The 6,905-nt window shown below is 34.8% G+C and overlaps 1 long non-coding RNA gene across 1 annotated transcript; it reads left to right on the top strand.

Annotated features, from left to right (window-relative positions):
• Positions 1–1,093: 1,093 nt before the first annotated feature.
• On the top strand, positions 1,094–6,422 carry LOC131423437 (uncharacterized). Its single transcript, XR_009225029.1, has 3 exons — positions 1,094–1,437; positions 2,398–2,508; positions 6,111–6,422. It is a non-coding gene; the product is annotated as an uncharacterized LOC131423437 (long non-coding RNA).
• The last annotated feature ends 483 nt before the right edge of the window (positions 6,423–6,905 follow it).

Below are 6,905 nucleotides of genomic sequence, written 5' to 3'. Positions count from 1 at the left end.
AATATTTTTGTGCCTGTATATATTCTACTGCAGAGTATCAGTTTAGAATAATTGTCTGCATTGGGTTTACAGGACAGTATAACCGTCTCCTTTTAATTATCAAAAATTTCATTTCCATTGGAAATACATTTACTTTTTTAATATTTATTAGTTTTTACTTGTAGTTCGGCATAATACCTTTATTTTATTTATTTTATATGGTACTGAGGATAAAACCCAGGACCTTGCATGTGCTAGGTGAATGCTCTACTGTGCCACAACCCCAGCCCCATGGCAATTCATTTTCTTTTCTTTTCTTTTTTTAAAGAGAGAGAGAGAGAGAGGAGAGAGAGAGAGAGAGAGAGAGAGAAAGAGAAAGAGAGAGAATTTTAATATTTATTTTTCAGTTTTTCAGTAGACACATCTTTATTTTATTTTTATGTGGTGCTCAGGATCGAACCCAGTGCCCCGCACATGCCAGGCGAGCATGTTACCGCTTGAGCCACATCCCCAGCCCCTAGCAATTCATTTTCAATGGAGAATGGAACATTTTTTTTTCATGCACAGTATAAAAAGGGATAGTAGGGACAGTGTTGTCAGTTGGATAAGGTGATAAAGGAGAGTAGGATTGATGATTGACATGTATAAAACAGAGAAGGCCTTAGAATGAAATTCAGGGAGACAAACAATGGAAAGTTTAGTTAGAATGTGTTAAAAATATCAGGGGAATTAAGTAGAAACAGAAGTGAATAGAAAAGGTTAAAAGGTAAATGATGATATCTTTTCTCCATTTATCTGCAGAGGGCAGGTAATAACACTCATGGGAGTTAAACCTGCTGAACTCAGAAAGGTATCATAGCAACTATCATCCCAAGTAGGAAATGATAGTCCAGAGTGTGTATAAACTCAAAGATGAGTTAAATTCTTTAATATGTAAGTTACAAGAGGACATTTTAATGAACTATATAAGATTATTGGCTGAAATAATTTGGGTACTGCATCCCTGCTTATGTTAAGTGCTCAGTATATATCTATTACTGCAAATTGTATAATTTGTTCAAGTTCAGTTGTTAAAAAACATATACATATAGTTTTCTTCATTTCAGATTGACTATAACTTGCAAGAATGAATCAATTGTGGATGGAATTGTATCCTCCAAAAAAGATTGGTTGAAGCCCTAATCATCAGTGCATCAGAATGTAGCCTTATTTGGAAATGGGCAATTGTAGATTTAATATCAATATGATATCATACTAGAGTATGGACTCTTCATCCAACATGACTGGTGTCCTTATGCAAATAAGAGACAAAGGCATAGACAAATGAATGGAGAATACTATGTGACAATGGAAGCAGAGATTGAAGCAGTATAGTTGAAAGTCAAGGATTACCAAGAATTGACAGCTACCACCCGAAGCTAGGAAGAGGCAAGGAAGAATTCTTCTCATTGTCTCAGAGTAAGTATGGTCTTGCTGAATCCTTGATTTCAGACTTATAACTTCAGAACTGTAAAATAATAAATTTGTTTAAAATGGCCATTTAGTTTGTTTTACTTTACTATAGCATTTCCAGGAAACTAATATCAATAATTTTACCAGAGAATTATGATCAATGTTTCATAGCCAAATGGGCCAGCTTCTCTTATATGAGGCAGGAAATAGTCTTTCTCAGGGTGAACATGTTAATGTGACTAGTAAGTCACAACTGTGATAAGTTGTGAAGGATTATCAAATAGGTAACTTCAAGAAGGAAAATTATAGAAAGATATCTTGGCAATATATTACAAAGATTCTCCAATGCCTAATTAAGGAGTTTCAGTTGATTTTTATGAAATTGGGGATTGAATTGTCAGAGGTTATTCAAATAGACAGAATTGAAGTAATTAAAGTAATGAATTCAGAAAATTAATTTGGCATGTAGTTGTTTAGCAAATATTTACTGGGGCTATTTTTTGTATAAGCAAACGGGAGAGTAATAGGACTGAAGACATGGAAATTAGTTAAAAGGTTATTGTTGCAGTGTAACTATGATATTATATGTGCTTAGACTGACTGACATAGTAGGAGTAGAAAAGAAAAAATAAAGTGGTTTGAAGAAGATCTGAGAGAGTTGTATTTTTTATTTATTTTTTAAAAATACATGACAGCAGAATGCATTACAATTCTTATTACATGTATAGAGCACAATTTTTCATATCTTTGTATATAAAGTATGTTCACACCAATTCATGTCTTTATACATGTACTTTGTTTTTTTTGCATTACAATTCTTATTACATATATATACTACAATTTTTCATATCTCTGTTTGTATATAAAATAGGTTGACCCCCAATTCGTGTCTTTATACATGTACTTTGGATAATGATGTCCATAACATTATCATTATCATTATCAGTTGTATTTTTAATTGCATAGGAAAGATATGAAGATAAGGATTACTCCAAAGTTTAGCATTTGAGCAAATTTAAGGATGGCATTCATGAAAAAATGGAGGAGGCAAGAGAAGAAGCTGATTCAGGGATTAAGGTAATAATTTTCTATTATGCTAATTTGAAGTAATGGTAGGATAGGGAAGAGAATAATTGCTATGGTGTGAATATGGATTGTCTCCTTTGAAATTCATATTGAAATTTGCTTTCTATTGTGGTATTTGGAGATAGGCCTTTATAAGATGATTAGGTCATTAAGAGGAATCCATGCCTTTCTTGTGGAATTGGCTTAATACCCAAAGAAATGAGTGAGTTCTCACTCAGGACTGGATTAGTTACTGAGAGTAGGTTGTTATAAAGCAAAGATGCCCCCTTGTGTTTTGTCTCTTCTTTACATTCTCAATTGCCCTTCCATCTTTCCACGAATTTATGATGTATCATGAGGCCTCAGATGTGCCCCTTCCTCACATCTAGGACTTACTTGGCTCCAGAACTGATAAATAACTCCAGCCAAGATAAATCTCTTTCCTTTACAAACTACTCAGTCTCAATTATTCTGTTATAGCAACATAACACAAAGACAATAAGGTTAATTCATAGCCCCCCAAAGGGAAGTAATGGTTGAAGTCATGAAAATTGACCAGATCTTTGAGGGAAAATGATATCAGAAAAAAGCAGTGGGGTACATCTTGCAGAGTGATCATGATTAAATTCAAATTATATATAATTCCCAATTTTACAGTTTTTAATCATAACCCATCTTTGAGAGTTCTTGCCAGACTGAAAGCTCACACTGATTTCCTTTTTAGACAAAACTGTGTCTCTGTTTCATACTATTCTGAAGTCACATTGCACATTTTTTTTTGGTTATCAGTGCATCATTTTGTAAAAGGGCAGACTGATATTTGTGGTTTGATGTTTAGCACCCTTCATGTTCTAGAAACTTTAGGTCCCTGAAATTAGGGAATTTATCATACTTAATTTTCTATCTTGAGTATTCAGCATAACAACTCACTACAGAGTAGGTGGTTAATATATGTTTCTCACACAAATGAATTTTGGAGATACTGTAAAATTAAAGATATAAAATGAATCAAAATACTGAATAGAACAGTGCAGTATTTCATTCAATCATCTGGTTTTCCATTCTGTTGAACCATAGATTTTATCAAGTAAAAACCAGAGGGTTAAAAGCACAAAGAACATTAAACAGGGATGAGAGGTGGGAGGGAAAGGGAGAGAGAAGGGAAATTGCATGGAAATGGAAGGAGACCCTCAGAGTTATACAAAAGTACATACAAGAGGAAGTGAGGGGAAAGGGAAAAATAATACAAGGGGGACAAATGAATGTCAGTAGAGGGGGCAGAGAGAGAAGAGGGGAGGGGAGGGGAGGGGAGGGTGGATAGTAGAGGATAGGAAAGGCAGCAGAACACAACAGACACTAGTATGGCAATATGTAAATCAATGGATGTGTGACTGATGTGATTCTGCAATCTGTATATGGGGTAAAAAATGGGAGCTCATAACCCACTTGAATCAAAGTGTGAAATATGATATATCAAGAACTATGTAATGTTTTGAACAGCCAACAATAAAAAATTTAAAAAAAAGGATGAAGCACAAAATATGCATTGCAGCACAATGTATTGGCAGATCTATAGGACATGACTTTATTATGTACTTAGTTTCCAACAGGAATTATGCAAGACACAGCACACTAATAGGAAAAATCACTGTCTTCAGTCAACCCATTCATGTTGCCTATGATTCCAGCCACAAGGACTCCCTCTTTTGTGTCTATATTCTGTCCCTGGCTTGCATCCTTCCTGGATTGATGACAGGTCCTGTCTCTCATCTTAATAAATGTGTTCTCTACATAAGTTAGAGAAAGTCATCTTCTGTTTTTATCTGAGAATTTTGCTTGAGGTAGGCATCCTGATAGGTTTTAAGGCAAAATCTACCTGTCTCAAGTACTAGACCTGAGGTGCAATGTAGAGATTATTCATAAGAGAGAGAAATTTTGTCAACTCATTGCTATATAATAAACAATATATAGCAAAATGTATTGCAGCACATATGTTGATAAAAAATGTATGAATAAATGTGTGGGTGAAGAAATGAATAAATGAATTACCAGAGGGAAAAAAAAAGCACAAAGAAGGTTAAAAATGCATCTCTATTTTTAGAAAATAGCCATTGTATAATATCAGCCATCCTATCTGTTAAACCCTAAGTTTTGAAATCAGTAGTCAAAATTCCTCTTCAGTCTCCAAAATTACCTGCTGTAATGTTTCCTTGAGCTTGTATACATTTGTTTTACTTTTCTGTTTTTCAACAAAGTTAAGGAGACCTTTTTTCCCCCTGGCACTTAAACCATGAAAGAGACAAGGACAAATTGGGCCCTTTTACAAGCTTGCAGACTGCCCTGCTCTAGGCAGCAGCAGGAAACATCAGGTAGCCTGATTGAATTAGTTTCTTCTATGCACCAGCTGGCATCATATTCCACATCTTGAAATTCCCAGGGTTCATTTATCTTCACAATTTCTTACTTGACAATGAAAAGAGGAGTACCAAGCTGATTCTGCATTTAATGTACCATAACGCCAATCTTGATGCATTGTTTTATGAATTATAACTAAAAGAGCTCATACAATATTTGACAAAAAGACAATTTCCTACTTGTTTGTGAAAATAGTTAATCATAAGAGTTAGAAGTAGAACAAGCTATTTCCTTTTTCTAAGTTAAATACGATTTTGTGATTAAGGTACAGAGAATTGGAATCAGAATTCAAGACAGATCTCAGTCATTGATTGAAAAATACTAGAAGAAGGTTGAATTTATCTGCATTTTTCATTATCACATGTAAGCAACAGTGGCAAAATCGCATTATTTAATAAACTTTCTTTGAGTACTTCATTGTAAATCCATGGTTTGGATTTAAATTTACTTTTGGTAATTATAATGAAATTTTGGGATTATAATTATAGTATTGTTTTTCTTCTCTCAAATATATCCTGTTAAAAACGTAAATCATAACTGGTACATCTGAATTATGTTGGTGGACCATCATCTTATTATACTTCATTTTAATTGAATGTCATTTTTTGGACTTCTGTAAATTAACAGCCCTTAACTTGGAATGAGGAGATTCATATTTGGGTTATTGTCACATCAGCAACTAGTTCAATGAAATTGGGCAAGGAGTTAAGAGGGCTTTGGCTATGGTGATTTATGAGTTATCTTTTTGTTCTAAAGTCACATGTCCTATGGTGGAAAGTATCTTTATGGACTTTTAATTTTTTTTTGCAGTTGTAGATAGACACAATATCTTTATTTTATTTATTTATTTTATGTGGTGCTAAGGATCGAACCCAGGGCCTCACACACACCAGGTGAGTGCTCTGCTGCTGAGCCACAACCCCAGCCTCTTTGTGGACCTTTTATGGAGAATGAATAGAAATTTAAAAAGAGAATAAAATAAGTGAAGTGAAACTAAAGGTCAAAGTGGAGAGAGAAGAGAGATCCCTTTCTGGGATACCCTTGTCATTCCACCCATTCTTATTCAGGTTATAATGAACTAATGTTGGGAGAGTTCCAGAGACTTCAAAACTGTCATGATTTTTATATTTTGAATATGTAATTTTCTGTTAATTCAAGAATGCAATCATAATCAAAATTACTCTTTCATCTCACTCCAGTCAGAATGGCAATTATCAAGAATACAACCAACAATAAGTGTTGGCGAGGATGTGGGGGAAAAGCACACTCACACACTGCTGGTGGGACAACAAATTGGTGCAACCACTATGGAAAGCAGTATGGAGATTCCTCAGAAAACTGGGAATGGAACCACCATTTGACCCAGCTATCCCAGTCCTTGGTCTATACCCAAAGGACTTAAAATCAGCATACTACAGTGACATAGCCACATCATTGTTTATAGCAGCTCAATTCACAATAGCTAAACTATGGAACCAACTTAGATGCCCTTCATCAGATGAATGGATAAAGAAAATGTGGTATATATACAGAATGAAGTATTATTCAGCCATAAAGAAGAATGAAATTATGGCTTTTGCAGGTAAACGGATGGAGCTAGAGAATATCATACTAAGTGAAATAAACCAAACCTGAAAAACCAAAGGCCAAATGTTTTCTCTGATAAGTGGATGCTGATCCATAATGGGGGGGGGTGTCCAGAAGAATGGGAGAACTTTGGATTAGGTAGAGGGGAGTGAAGGGAGGGGAGGGGATGTGGGGGTGGGAAGGATGGTGGGATGAGATGGACGTCATTACCCTATATACATGTATGATCACACTACTAATGTGACTCTGCATCATGTACAACCAGAGGAATAAGAAGTTGTGCTCCATTTGTGTGCAATGTGTCAAAATACATTCTGCTGTCATGTGTAACTAATTAGAACAAATTTAAAAAGCACTAAAAATGCAATCATAGCTATATCTATAAAGGCAACCCTTTCAGAATCTGC

This window comes from Marmota monax, unplaced genomic scaffold (genome assembly GCF_021218885.2).
Source record: "Marmota monax isolate L192 unplaced genomic scaffold, Marmota_monax_Labrador192_F-V1.1 WCK01_AAM20220418_F8-fsc00075, whole genome shotgun sequence".
In the NCBI taxonomy this organism is placed as follows: Eukaryota; Metazoa; Chordata; class Mammalia; order Rodentia; family Sciuridae; genus Marmota; species Marmota monax.
This window is presented reverse-complemented; position numbering and strand designations above follow the sequence as displayed.